General features: G+C 35.9%; 1 protein-coding gene across 1 annotated transcript in view; it reads right to left on the bottom strand.

Moving 5' to 3' along the window:
• Positions 1-10,812, bottom strand: part of Set1 (SET domain containing 1) — a 334,241-nt gene extending 323,429 nt beyond the window's left edge. Inside the window, 1 exon segment of the mRNA XM_090389307.1 lies at positions 10,696-10,812. The gene's annotated coding sequence lies outside the window, so the exon portion shown is untranslated.
• Positions 10,813-15,471: the final 4,659 nt, after the last annotated feature.

Raw genomic sequence — 15,471 nt, 5'->3', positions numbered from 1 at the left:
CAGGAGAAACACAAAGAATTTTTGGCTTGATCATTTTGGAGAAGAATGGATGATAATACGGCCAGAGTGGATGTGTTGTAGGTTTTATTTTGTCGACCGAATAGCTTTTGTGAGTTGTTTCAAAAGGTAATTTAAATGAATGAAGAAGTTGAATTTGGAGTCAGAAAATTCCAAGATCCTTACATTGAAATACAAGAGGAATTATTTGAGAATTGAGTGAGGAGGTGTCAGGAAAGATGTTCTTTCAGAGAGAAAATTGAAGATGACTAGATTTCAAGGGGTAAAAGAGTTAAGGTATGAAGAGAATTCTTTGACAGTATTACAGATAAGATCTTGTGTAATGAAAGATAATTGAATTTGAGGTGGCAATGATTTTAACATCTGCATAAAAATTAGATGATTAAGAAAGGTTGGAAGATTGCAGAGAAAGTTATTGTGGATAGAACTGCCCCAAGGGATTCCAGAAGAGCATATGGAATGATAAGATGTATTATTTAAGTTTGATACAAGAACCCTTTGATTCAGGAGGTTGGTAGAGAAATTTAATCGATTTCCATTGATGAGATAAAACTGTCCAAGAAGATTTTCCAGAAAGTTTGAGACCGCATCAAACACGGAGCTAATATCAGTGTAAATTAGGTCAATTTGATTATTAGAGTTAAGGGCAATTAAAATGATTTTGTTGTGAGTAGGTCGGTCAAAGTGTACCTGCCATTATTATTATTAGCTGTATGATGCAAGGAAGCCTGGCACCAGCCTACCCTGAGAGAGAGAGAGAGAGAGCAAGAGTCAGAAGTAGAAAAGAATCACTAAGAAAGAAGAATGATGATATCCAGCTCAGGACCCTGGGTGTGCCAAGCCCATACTCACCAGATGTGAGCTCCTGGGGTTTGGTTAATTTGATTAAATTAACATTAAATTTTGTGAAGGACATTTTACTCTGGAAAATGTCCTTCACAAAACTAATAGTGTCAGTTTAATATAATTTATTGTTTTATTTATTTTTTTTTTATTTTAATTCATTGAATTTGGACTCCTCTCTCTCCCCATCCTGACTTCATTCTTCAGTCCTGTTTTGATTGTTGTAAATATTATAATCTCTTATGGGGGTAAAATTTCCTTAAATATAATGTTTTCTCTTAGATTTCTAGTACAGTTTTATTTTTTTGTTATTTGCTCGTTTTTAATTTTGATATATTGTTTATTTAGTTTTTTTTTTCTTTCTACCTACTGCTATATCAGTGCTTGCTATGCTTGTCATTTGTTTGTAATCTTAGTTTATTTTCTTAGTTTATAGCAAGCTTGTCAGACCTGTGCTTCTGTCTTTGAGATGGTAATCTTGATGGAGTTGAACTGATGTGATTTTTCCTAGTGCCACCTCCATAAGTCACCGACTTACATAATCATTTAATTACAAGTTTCTATAATCCTCCCTTTGAATTATAAATACTGTACTATATCTGTAAACAATTGATTTTCTTAATTCCTTCCAAACGTATGTACAGTTTATGTATATAAGCTCAGATGAATAAAAATAAGTCTTTCAGTTGGTAATCATGTGACTGACTGCTTTATTTCAGATTATTGGTTAATAAATTTTACTTTTCCATAGCCCAAGAAATATCTCAGCATGCCTGATGAGAGAAAACTGCTCGAAAAATAAAATTAAAAGACATGTAGTAAACAGGGCAAAGAGTATTTGTTGCAATAATTAGTTTTCTTTGTGTTTGCTTGAATATTTGTTAATTTTTGGTGATATATATAATTTATAAATAAATAATACTTATAAAATATAGTAAAATTTTTTTTTTCTCTAGTGGTGGGGAATGGATTTGTAAGGTTTGGCCTTATCATTCATACATTAACATCGCAATCTGATGAATGAATGAATGGCAAATTGAGCCAAAATTCATATGATGTATATATTATAATAACATATTTTATGGTGACATCACTTCTTTTCAGCAAGAATTCTAGTGTGTACATCCCAGTTTTGATATTTGAAAATATGGTGATCATTCAGAGTATCTGACACTAACAAATGTCACAATTATTTTTTCTCAAATTCTGGAGTGAGATCATAACTTCACAAGTATCTTCCTTCAGTTTTATAAATGGTAAGGCAATGTTTTATGCTTTGTCTTGATTTTCTATGGATTGTGGAAGTTAATTAGACATCTAATAGATCCATACAAATGATGACAACTATACTTTTTTTGAATTAGTTGAACATTAATCTCTTGTCCAACAACCATAATTCATTTAGTTTTATTATACATATGGTATACTATAATTTGGCCCATTGTAACTGTCTCTGGAAATTACATTTTGGCAAATGTATTTCCAAGTTGAAAATCCAGATAATTGGCAGAAGTGGGGTATATAAGGAAAGTGTAAGTGAAAAAAAAAAAAAAACAGATGACAACACAAATTTCAGGCAGTGAAGAATAGGGTAACTTATGCATATCCTAATGAATAAAAATAGCTTCTTATCCCCAATAGTTAAATTCTAAACTCTGCCACCCTCATCCCCACTCTTTAAAAACCATTTTGCAACATACTGTTGCCATTTGTTTAGTAATGGTGGTTCTTAATACTTGACGTCCCATGGATGTATTAATATTCTCCATTTCTTCTGATAGCGATGCATCTACTGATAAATTAACTGATCCTTACAGTCTGATGTTTGGGGTATTCTAGAACCTGGAAAAGAGCTATGGATGTGTTCTATTCACTCGTGCCAACACTGACCAAATGTCATAGGATTTCTTCCAACATGAACAGTTTGTTAGGCAGATCTGAACACAGCCTCATAGAGCTCAACTTAAAAAATCATATACAAAACTATTTGTACTATTCCCATTTGGACAGGGTAATCATCCATTCCTGCTTTAAGCTTAATCAGACTAATAATATTATTATTAATAATAATTCATACAAAACAGAATATTCATGCTATTCCCACAAGGAGTCATCCAATTTTGCTTTGAAGTTTATCACTGTCTCCACCACTCAGGGATGGCAATACTGTTTGATAACTTGCTGCTCATAGGTGAAATGAACTTCACAAAATCCAATCTTCTGCTATTCCCTTAGATTTTATATATGTGTTCATGTCTCATCCATGAGGAGGAACAAATGTTCCTCATTCATTTTACTCTATCAGATCTGGTTGTCAAACTGTCCACACCTTTTAAGCTGTTCCTCATATGTGCATCACTTTGCATTCATTAGCAATCTGCCCTTCTCTGAACCCTATCCAGAAGTTTTATGTCTTTTTTTAGGTGCAGTCTCCAGACCTGAATACAGTATTCCAAATGTGGTCTTTTTTTGCCTTATAAAGAGAAATAATGACGTCCTCTTCTAGCAAAGGAACTATAAATCATAGATAGGACTGTGTTTCTTTTATGCTACATGGAAAATTTCATATCAGTCATAACACCTGTCTTTAATCTTGCACCACTTTTAGCTCCTACATTACACACAACACCACAATTTCTGTTCCCCAAATGCATAACCTTACATTTAGAAGTACATTAAACCCTCACAAATGTGGATTAATTGGGAGGAGAGGTTATCTGGATTGAGTGATAATCCAGATTAGTGAAGTAATAGATGCAAGAGTTATTTCTAGCCATTCACTAAAGTTTCCTTTTTAGTGTCCGTCCATGCATTGGGCCCAGTTGAAGATAGCAGACTTGATATTGTATGATTTGATATTTTTTAGCATTGTGTTGTGTTGTTATCTTCATCCAATCTGTCTTCCAACACTACCATCACCTCATCAAGGAACTTGTGCTTGTAGAGCCTCTTGCAGGTCATAATTGATGCCTTGGTTCATGGGCTGTATTAAGGCAGTTGTGTTTGGTGGCAAAACCAAGCACTTTATTTTACCATCCTCACTGGACATATTTTCAATATCTGGATGTTGAAATCTGAAAATTTCAACACTTCTTTCTGGTACCTCTTGACTTTGGGTATGAAATGGTTATGGAACCAATTCTTTGTAATTTCTTTTGTGAACCAAGCATTTTTCAAGTTGTAATAAATAAACTTTATCATTATTATGATAAAGGCAATATGAGCATATAGTCTTTTAATGTCCTTAGATTCTTAGCTTTGCTGACCACAATAGACTTTAGCCAATGAATTCCATCTGCATTACCTCAAAGAAGTGCTGAAAACTTCTTGATCTTTTTCTGCCCTTGTGTTGACTGCTGTGATACAGCTATACAGCTTCTTCCAGCAACACTTCTTTTGGCTTTTTTAATGTGTGTCTATTTGATACACTGCTTTTATCACTCCTCACATCAAATTTTAAAGCAAATGCTTTTATTGATTCTTTTTGTTTTTTAATATCTGACAGTCTGTTGGCCAGTGCCAAATTCTTCAACAATTTTTTTTTTTTCCAGGAACACCATTTTCAAGTTGTTCTATCGCTTTGAGCTTGTTAATGATAGTTAAAGTAACGTGTTTTATTTTTATTCCACTTTTCAATTCTTTAGAACCTAATTATATAAAATATGTTAACTTATGTACCCACATACTTATAAAGTATGCAAATGAGGCAATATATGCAATAACATCCGTCTGACTCAGAGTCAACAACGATACTGAACAACATGCAAGACAGTGTAATGTATGATCTATCTCTCTCTCTCTGTGCAGTCAATCAGCATGCAGTCAAAGTACTCAACTGTGAACGGAATTTTTTATATTTTGATGCAGATCAGTGAGGGTTTACTATATTAAACTTTAGTCTCCATTTTTCAAATAATATATGCAACTGATCCAAGTCTTTTTGGTACCCTGTCTTGGACTGTTAACCAATTATATACACATAGTTCAGCATCTTTGAAGGCCTTCTAGCAGACTGATTTGCTAGATCTTCTTCTTTGCTACACAGGCAGTGCATGCTATCTGTATTCTGCTTATTTTCACTACCAATTTAGTCTATTAATCAGTTTCATATATGTTATAATGTATTGACATGCAAATTTTCAGACAATTCTGTTAACTCTTTTAGGGGGTGGGGAAATTTTCCTGATATTTGAGTGTGTTAATTTGTGGAATTCCTTATCTCTTAATGCAACTTTTTCAGTGTTTTTCATATTTTATTATCTTACTCATGGTCCAGATGCATAATCAGTTGTTGAGAATAAGCTAATCCTAACAATTATCTTATTCTACAGAAACCATATTACCATTTGATAAATTAAGCATACTTATGTGCCAATTAATATTTAAACCTGAGCCTTAGTTTCAGTGTAGACCTTTTAAACATTGGGATACTTTCAAGTGCAAATATTCAACAGATTTTAACCAGTAAAATGAAAACATTATTATTATTGGAAGATTTTTTTTTAACCCCTAAAGTGTGCAGTAGGCATAACAATAGTTTAAAATGAGTTAAACATAGTTTTTGCATTGTAATAAATAAAGTAAATGAGCAATAAATAAATATTCTCTTTGATAAATATAAGTATTTAGGTTGTAGTAAACAGCCTGACTGAATATTGTCAGTGGGGTCAAAAGAGTATATAATGAGACAATAAAAACATATTTTATAAGGATTAGAAACAGGTTGTACCATTCAAATGGTTAATTATTGATGCATAATATTATGTGATTAAATAGATATTTCAATCAGTGCCTGGGAAGTATTAATCCACATTTTTCTGTTTCACAAACAGGTTGCATTATTTATTGCACAGTGACTACAAACTTAGCATGATGGAAATGACCATTAAATTTTTCAGAATTCTAACATGTATGAATCCCTAATGAACTTTCAGACATATGGCACTTTTCAAAAAAATTAGATTTTCAATTCATTGCTAATATTGCCACGTGATCAAATTCTTATAAAAATCTCCTTTCTTGCAAATTTCTCAAGAATAACTTTTGATAACCATGCTTTACCAAAAGGGTTAACTTAAAAAAAGGGGGAGGGGGTTAACTACTGATGATCCTAATTGCAAATTCTGAATAGAATCATATGGTATATTTATCAATGATATTGAAGAAGGTATATCAGGCTTAGTGTCGAAGTTTGCAGATGATACAAAGGTTGGCAGGGTTGTTAATGAGATAATGGCAGTGTGCTACTGCAACAGGATCTAGAAAATTTGGACAGATGAGCTGAGAAGTGGCAACTGAAGTTGACAAATGCAAAGTACTGCATATGGGTAGAAGTAACCCCAGAGGAATGTACCAACAAGATTGGTGAGGGGAACGAAGGAGTCCTCTTACCAAGATTGGCTTAGGTTCTGCAAATTGCAGTGGCTGGAGACTAGGCACCTGTGAGATGATCTGATTGAGGTGTATAAGGCCTTGAATGGGTTGAATATGCTGAATTCTGATGGGATTCTTCTCCTTGCTCAGATTACAAACCTAAGGGGGCATAAATTCAAATTGAGGAAAGACAGTTGTAGAATAGATGTGCAGAAATTTGCCTTTAGCCAGCAGGTGAATAGCTTAAATTCAAGGAGGAACTGGACAAAGTTTTAGAAGAAATGGTTATGTGATTTTTTTTTATTTTTTTTTTGGCCAATGCTACATAAGCTCATACACTTGCTTTCTTGCCTCACATGCCTGTATTACTGTTACTTAAGTTATGTTTCAATTCCTATTCACTGGAAGCCTCTTCAACAATTCACGTTGAGGGAATATAATTATGTTTAACTTAATTCCTGAATTTTTATAACTGTGCAGTAATTAACACAGATTTTTGGAATTTTAGTGAAGAAATTAAAGAAAACATTTTCAAAAATTGTTATTAGAAGTTTCAGATGTGGAAGGAAGGGATAAAGAGCACAAACTGCTGAAATGTCAATCTGGAATCAACAGGCTCAGAGTTAATACAACTGGATCAATTCCATCAGCCCCAGTGCATTATTTAGTTTTAGCTTCAACAAATTCTCTTCCACATTCCTCTGAGTTATTTTAAATCCATTTAACTCATGGTCAGAATTAGAAATTCCCATTGCTAAAAACATTTTCACGTGTGAATATAGATGCGAAATATTTATTCAGTTTGTCAGCAACCTGAATAGGATCATCAGTAGTAAAAAAAAAAAAAAAAAAATGTTTTTTTTAGGCAGTTCCTGCCAACCTTGCTGTATGTTAAAATATCATACATACCCCAGGGGCTCACATCTGGTGAGTAGGGGCTTGGCACACCCAGGGTCCTGAGCTGGATATCATCATTCTTCTCCTTCTTGGAGATTCCCTTCTCTCCCTCTCCAGGGTAATTCTGTTTTTTTTTTCAGCTGGTGCAGCATAAGCCTCAGGCTTCCTTGCACCATATGGCTAATTATAATAATAATAATAATATTACAGATACAGATTTACAGTATCTTACACCCATTCAGAAGTAGACAAAAATGTTTCAAGTCCATCTGGCCAATTCAAGAAGTGGAAATTGACCAATGTGGTTCATCTATTTCCTTTTAGTATTAATATTAGCAAAGAATTCTTTGCTACTTTCCTTTGTGTTAACTTCATGACTATGTTATTACCAAAGACCTTGTAATCATTTAATCTTGTAACCCAGAATCACAGATTGCAGGGAACCCTAATCCATCTGCCTAAAATCATCTAATTATGGCTCCATTTCAGATCTTTAAGAATTCTTCCAATTCCAATGGGACTCAAATCCAGACCTCTCCAGCAGTGTGAACAGGTGTCAAAATCACTATGCTGCTGTTGAGAACCATCACTAAGAATACATCTGATTAGGTTTTATCTTTCTGGGGATTTCAATGGAAGTATCTGGAAGATTTGGAGTAGGGGATAGCTGTCAAGGGTGATAACAGGGCAGTTGCAAGCTAAGGTTGTCAGCTCCGATATCATCAAGAATGGTAATGTTCTCTAGAAACATCATGAGAAGAGTCTCAAAAAGTAAGTTAAAGGTTAACTTCCTTTTGAGACATTTATCAGTTATAACATATCAGACTAAATCTAACAGTAAGGTCTCAAAGGGCATTCAGCTACTCAGCTCTCTCTCTTCCTCCTCCCTACCTCCAAATCTCTTTGCAGCCACAAAAGTAAGATTTACAGGGTAAAGCATGTGGAAAAGCTTCACAAAAGAATACAACTATTGTTCTTAAATAAATTATATTTATTTAAAAATACATTCTTAAATAACTTTCAATTAAGTAAAATATTAAAAAAAAATTAAAGATAATTATTTAATCAATTAAAGAAAATACAGTCAGATCAAAATAAGAATTAGCGATACCTTTATCTACAATACTTGAATTTTAGTTTATTTTGGTTATTAGCATCTTTTGCTAGAATGCATTTCTTTATAAATCTTGATAGACAGTACTAAAAACTGGATATCAGTAGTATAACTGTTCAGGTTGCTCATAACCTGAATAATTACTTTGCATCTACTTTCACATGTGAAGTTTTTAGGATGGGGCTAGCAGAAGTATAATGCTGATTGAGGGTTAACTAATTTAACAACAACAAAGTAAGGTGGAAAAGAAATAGTTGCAGCTAAAAGTGAACAAGGCCAATTATACTTAAAGAAGCCATCATAATGAAAACATCTTCAGGAGAAGCACCTGCAGTTTGGAGATGTGCAAATGTATCTCCTATTCACAAAGATGGTTCCAAGAGTGAAGTGGGTAACTAGACCTGTAAACTCAACATCTGTACCATATAAAATTAGTATATGATTATGCACATGCACGATGACAAATAATTACAGTCTTTTATGCACATGCATGAAAACAAATCTCTCTATTTAAGATTCCGATTCACACATACCCAGTAATTTCCATTCCTGTGCTTAAGGCATATGGTCGAAAAGCCCTGTCAGCTTCAGGGAGGAAAGTCTTTTTTCAAAATTTCCATTGAACTTGTTTTCTTTGTTTTTTAATTAATTTTATTACTGTAATTAGTTTGCATTAATTTTATTTTCATTTATTTTCTGGAGAGTGTCATTAGGAAGTGTTCTACATATCATATTGAGGCAAATTTCTCTTTTCTTCTACAAACAAAATAATGGAATCAGTAGTTAAAGAATTAGTGCAAGTTCATCTTTATAGGAGTGGGCTATAAGGCAATTACGGCATGGATTTGTTAAAGGCAGATCAAAAGTTCACTCATCCATATCCTCCAAGAATTTGTCTAGTTCTCCCTTGAATTTATTCAACACATCCACTTCCACAACAGACAGAAGGCTGTTCAACTAGCAGCTGGCTGAAGACAAACTTCATCAATCTATCCTGCAACCATCCATCCTCAACCTGAATTTATGCCACCTCATGTGTAAGCAAGTAGAATACCATTAACATTCAGTTTACTCAATCCATTCAAGGCTTTAAACACCATTCAGGTCTCCCCGCAGGTGCCTGGTCTCGAGACGTTGCAATTTGCAGAACTGCAGCCTTTTCTAGGTAAGAGCACCCTTTTGTTCCCTTTACCAACCTAGTTACCCTTCTCTACATCCAAAAGTGAGGCTTCCAGACCAGTACATGGTACTCAACGTAAGGCCAAACCATGGCCTTATACAAAAGGATAATCACCTCCTTATCCTTGCTGACAAAGTTTCTGTATATTGTTGACAAAAACCCCATGAACTGTCCTGGCAGCATATCTGCACTGCACAATTAACCTCAGGTCTTTTTCATTCTCCACTACACTGAGTGTAGTACCACACAGTTGATAACTTATGCTGGGGTTACTGCTACCTATGTGCTGTACTGCATTTGCCAATGTTAAACTACAATTGCCATTTCTCAGCCAGTTGACCCAATTTTCCTAGATCTTGTTGCAGTAGTTCACCCTGATAACAGTTGTTAACTACCCTGCCAAACTTTGTATCATTTGAAAACTTAGACATTAAACCTAATATACCTTCATCAATATCATTGATAAATATTGAAAACAACAATAGATGCAGCACTAAACCCTGGAAAACTCCACTAATAACAATCGATGAAGAGCAGTGTCCATTGATAACCACTCTTTTATCAATAGCAGTAATTGCCACATTGTGTTGAGGCCTCCGTAGCCGAGTGGGCAGGAGCGGGAGTGCAGTAGCACACTTTTATCAATAGCAGTAATTGCCACATTGTGTTGAGGCCTCCGTAGCCGAGTGGGCAGGAGCAGGAGTGCAGTAGCACACGCTCTTTGAGTAGACCAGGGTTCAAGCCCCTGACTGCTGAATACGGTCGATCTGCCAACCCGCACTGGACCAGCATGGCAGATTATGGTCCATTTCCCTCAACATGAATTGTTGAGGAGGCTTCCATCCTGCAGTGGGTTGATAATGGCTGCACTTTACTTTTTTTTTTTTCCAGTTTGTACAGCAGTCTTTTATGTGCAACAGTATCAAAAGTCTTCCTGAAATTTAAGTATACTATGTCAAAATTATTTTTTGCATCCAGATCCTTGGTCATTGTATCATAGTAACTTATCAGACTGGTTAGACAAATCCACTCCTTGACATGCTGTGATTGCAGTGTAATTCCATACCTGCCCAAATGGTCCTACATTACTTCTTTAAGCAGTGATTCCATTAATGTCCCTGGAACAGATGTTAAGCTAACAGATCTGTAATTACTCATGTTACCTTTTGATCCCCATTTATGAATTATGGATATATTTGGACCTCTCCAGCCCACAGACCTCCACTAAATCCAAAGATGCTCTCATAATAATGGCTAAGGATTTGCTTACCTTGTTTGCTGCCTCGCTTAATATGATTGGATAGAATTTGCTCCAGGTTCCCTTTTTTATGTCCATTCTCAACAATTTCTCCCCCACTTTCCTTTTAGATATCAGAAAGCCATTTAGCTCCTTTGGGCCGCTTGTTGTTTGAGTATGATAAACTTCTGGCATCCCCTACCCTAAAGAATTCCTCGTGTGTGATGGATGCAAATAATTTCTTCACAACCTGAGCAGGGTCATGAACAGTTAATCCATAAACATCAAGCGGCCCAATGTGATTCAACCCCTTCTACTTTAATATAAGCAGTCTTTGCTGTTTTTCTTTGCCAGAGACTTCTCATAATCTGCCTTAAGTTGCATAACCTTTGTGGCTTGATGACACTAATTTATATCTACCATAGGCTTCTGTGTCACGTGATAATTTATGTGTCCCATGCACTTTCCTTCTCTGTCACGTGTCTCAGTAGTCCATCTGACATACATTTTAGTCCAAGGCTTGAACAGTATTTCTTTGTTGGTATGAAAAGCATAGTAGCTTCTTTGATTACTTCCCCCAATACCTGCCATTTAGAATTTACTGTTGGTAACATCATCAGTTGGTCTCACTGCATACAATTTAAAAACTGTCTGAGACCTCTGTAGTAACCCTTATGAAACCAAAATCTTTCCCTTTACCATTGGCAGTAGTTATGTCTAATTAAATTCCACGTTAGTACACTATGATCACTAGTTCAAAAGACCCACTGATACTCAGTGGGTCTTTTGCCTGCAGATTCTTAATGCATGAAGAATCATTGCTGATAAGCGGATCAAGAATACTGCTTCCTCTTGTTGCCTCTGATGCTGTAGAAAACAGCCAAAAAATCGAAATCTTACAAAAATCTTGCTAATGTGTGAGTGACTGGCCCACAAATTCCAGTCAACATCTGGAATGTTAAAAACCTCCTGTATGATATATTCTGATTTGATTGGCCGCTCTTTTCCCTCTATAGCTGTATGGTATAATCATTACAGTCATTGCACCATCATGACAAAACATAACACCCTCCTACTGAATTTTGTTTTTCCATTGCATATAAAACAACAAACTGAATGAACATTTCCCGCTGACGAGGCTACTGATTACGTTTTTTCGGGAACGGCTAAGTGGAATTTTAAAAAGTTTTGAAATTATTGTTTTTCCCTAACTTTCGACATAAAATTTGTTTGTGATTTTCTGATTAATTTCGAGTTTTTGTACTTTACTTCGTCCTTGTAAAACCACATTTGACTTCTGTTGACATCGTGCTGTATTGATAAGAACGTTCGAATTTTGCTGCAATTGTTAGTAAAACAATAAGTGCAGTTTTCCTCAATATGATACGTTGAACACTTCCGTTTGATACTCTCCAAAAACGAATATAACATTAAATTAAAAAAAATCAAAAATATTACATTAAATTAAAAAAATCAAAAATATTACATTACAGTAAAAAAATCAAAAATATTACATTACAGTAAAATATTAATTAAACGCAGTCAAAAATCAATTGAATGCAATTAAAAATTAGTAAAAAATTAAAAGAATTTAACGAAAATATAGCAAATCAATTTCCGTTAAATTCTCATTATTCGTTATTTCCGATAAATTCTTTTCATTAATTTTTTACTTAATTTTTAATTGCATTCTATTTCGGAGAAGTCCGGTCAGTCTGTGACAGCCAAATCCTCTGTTGGCACCTTCACGATGCTGGGACTTAGTAAACCTGGGTATAACCCCTATGCTAAAGCACACTGTGGGTGAACACCCAGGTGGGAACCAACGGAAGCACCGGTCGAGGTGTGGCGCCCGCTCCACATGGAGGAATGCCGCCTCTCTGTGTCACCAGGCAATACTAGGTGGTAGATGACTCTCTTCAACCGGTGCAATACCACAACTTTGCTTATTGGAGGATTGAAGTTGTGGAACCCATGTTTCGTTTCCAGAACTAAATTCCAGTCAACCCTTCCCCATCTATTCCATCATAGAGTATGATTGATGTCCTTGAGGTTATGATGGACATTATGGCGAGAACCACTCTTCTTTACATTTCGAGGGTACAGCTCTAAAATGGTGTTCGCAGGTCGGCAGCTAGTTAGTACACAGGCCTAACTTTAGTTAACTCTCTAGAAGGATTCCGGATCAGCTAGTGTACCATCTTGTTACCTCCAGTCTGCCAGATAGTGACTGGAGGGAGTCCGAGTAGTGTATATGCGGGGTACATTCTCGAGGCCACATTATGTCAAGGATCTGGATATATTCTTCACATATGTACACCATATTCAAAAATTTCATTACTTCACACAGTATGTCCCTTCCCCCAATTTTCTTACTTTTCAATACACCATGAATTGTCAAACTAATAGAGTAAGCTTATCTGTGAAAAGATCTAAACCTCCCAAATAGTTCCTACTCCATTTCTACTTGCTGTCTGCCAAACCCCATTTACTTTTTTCTAACAGAATCTCAGTTATCGGCTGATTCAACCACTGCTCATCTCAGTACCCCAATATTATTCCCTGTGTGATTCCTTTCGCCTCAAAGGTGGTACTTGTGCCTATGTCCATTCCGATGTTCCAAGTCACAGAGTAGGTAATTTGGAATCTCCTCTTTTCGACCTTCCCTGGCTTAAAATCTCTCTACCTCATTGAGTCAAATTCATCTGTTGTCTCTACCATTCTCCCAACTCCACTAATCACTTGGAGTTCTTTGACTTAATCACATTGAAATTTGACATTCTCCAGTCCAACTTTCCTAACAGTGAGGTAATTTTCCTTGGTGATTTTAAAGTTCGCAACTCCAGCTGGCTCCATTCTCTAGTCACACAGGCGCAGCTGATCGAGATGCTGAGGCTTTTCCAATTACTAATGACCTCGCACAGAATGTTCATTTACCTACCAGAATACCGGACAGTCCTAACCAAACAGCCAACACACTTGATATTTTTTTAAACAACCATTCTAAGTACACGGTCGAAGTGAGTGGTCGTTTAGGCAAATCAGATCACAACTTGGTAATTATCTCTTCTCCAATGCAGCCTTTATCTCATAGCTATTCCCAACATCGTGCTATTTGGCATTACAAGAATGCAAAGTAGGAAGAACTGCGAGATTTCTTTTCCTTATTACTGTCGGATTAATGATTCAAAATTTGAATTTGAAAGTGTCTGCAATTCTGCCCAGACACGATAGGAGAGAGTATATGATGAGAGCCTTCTCAATCAATTCGGCCCTGCAGGGAATGTGCAAGGCTGAAGGGGTAGAATTTTTTTCAGCTTGGTCTGTGCTTGTTAACAGGAGAGACTGCTTCTACAGGGATGGGATACACTTAAATAGAAAGGGTGCAAGAATATTTGCTGATGCTATTGAGGAAGTGTAAGGTGGGTCGGAAAACTGCTAGCTTGGGGGAGGCGGATTCACAGACTAAAAGGTTAAAAGTAGCCGCAGGCAGAGGTGAAGGTGATTCTTGCACAATTTCTATTACAATAAGTAGCAACATAGAGCAAGGCGTGCTGGGGGTTTAAGGGACTGATGTCAGTCATCGTGAAACAGATGGGTATATGGGCTGTGTTAGGGTAACTAATAATACAAATAGAACATGTATACCAATGCTAGAAGTATAGTAAATAAATTTGAAGAATTAGAAGTGTTGGTCAAGACATCAAAGGCGGATATTGTTGTGATAGCAGAGACGTGGTGTCACACAGATATAAGGAATGCAGTACTAGTATTTGGGGAATACATTGTGTACAGAAAGGATAGACAGGATGAGAAGGGAGGAGGTGTTATGCTGTTAATTAAGAAAAACATAAAATCAAAAGAAATGTATCCAGTTGATATAGATGAACAGTGCACTGTTTAGTCAGTTTGGTGTGACATAAGCACTGCGGAAACGAAAATAAGAGTAGGAGTGTGTTACAGGCCTAATGACTCGAATGAGTACAATGAATAATTGTACAGAGAAATAGAGTGGCCCAGTAAATCAGAATTTCTTATAATGGGGGATTTTAACTTCCCAGATATTGACTGGAACTTGTAGGTTGGACACTCACACACTAGTAATACTTTTGTGGATTTATTGGATGATTGTTTTCTGCAGCAGTATGTTCGAGAGGCAACCAGAGAGGGTAATACTCTTGATCTGGTTATCAGAAGTGATCATTCGTGTATTAAGAATTTGCAGATAAAGGAACCACTAGGTGGCATTGATCACAGTGTACTGATGTGGGATTTACATAAAGATATAATTACCATCAGGGGTAAAGGAAAGGGATTTTTGTTCCCGTAAAGGTGAGTACAGTGGTCTCAGACAGTTTTTAAATTCTGTACAATGATATCAACTGACGATGTTACCAACAGTAAATTCTAAGTGGGAAGCATTCAAGGAATTAATCGTGGAAGCTACTAAAAGTTTCATACCTATTAAGAAATATTGTTCAAGGTTTAGGCCTAAATGGTTATCAAAGATCTAATGAGACTCGAAATAGAGAAGAAAAATCATGGGATACGTATAAATTATCAAGCGACTCAGAAGCCTACGGCAGATATAAGCTAGTCTGTAATCAGGACACAAAGGAGGTTAGGCAGGCGAAGGCAGATTACGAGAAATCTTTGGCAAAGGATGCTGAGAAAAACAGCAAGGATTTCTTTACTTATATACACTCTAAAAGGAAGGGGATGAATCTGATTCGTCCACTTGATATCGATGGTTCGACTGTTGATGATTAGCCGAGAATCAAAAGCCGAGAATTAGGGTTGAATTTGAAA

This window comes from Mastigoproctus giganteus, chromosome 2 (assembly GCF_048544385.1).
Source record: "Mastigoproctus giganteus isolate SK-2022 chromosome 2, ASM4854438v1, whole genome shotgun sequence".
Lineage (NCBI taxonomy): Eukaryota > Metazoa > Arthropoda > Arachnida > Uropygi > Thelyphonidae > Mastigoproctus > Mastigoproctus giganteus.
This window is presented reverse-complemented; position numbering and strand designations above follow the sequence as displayed.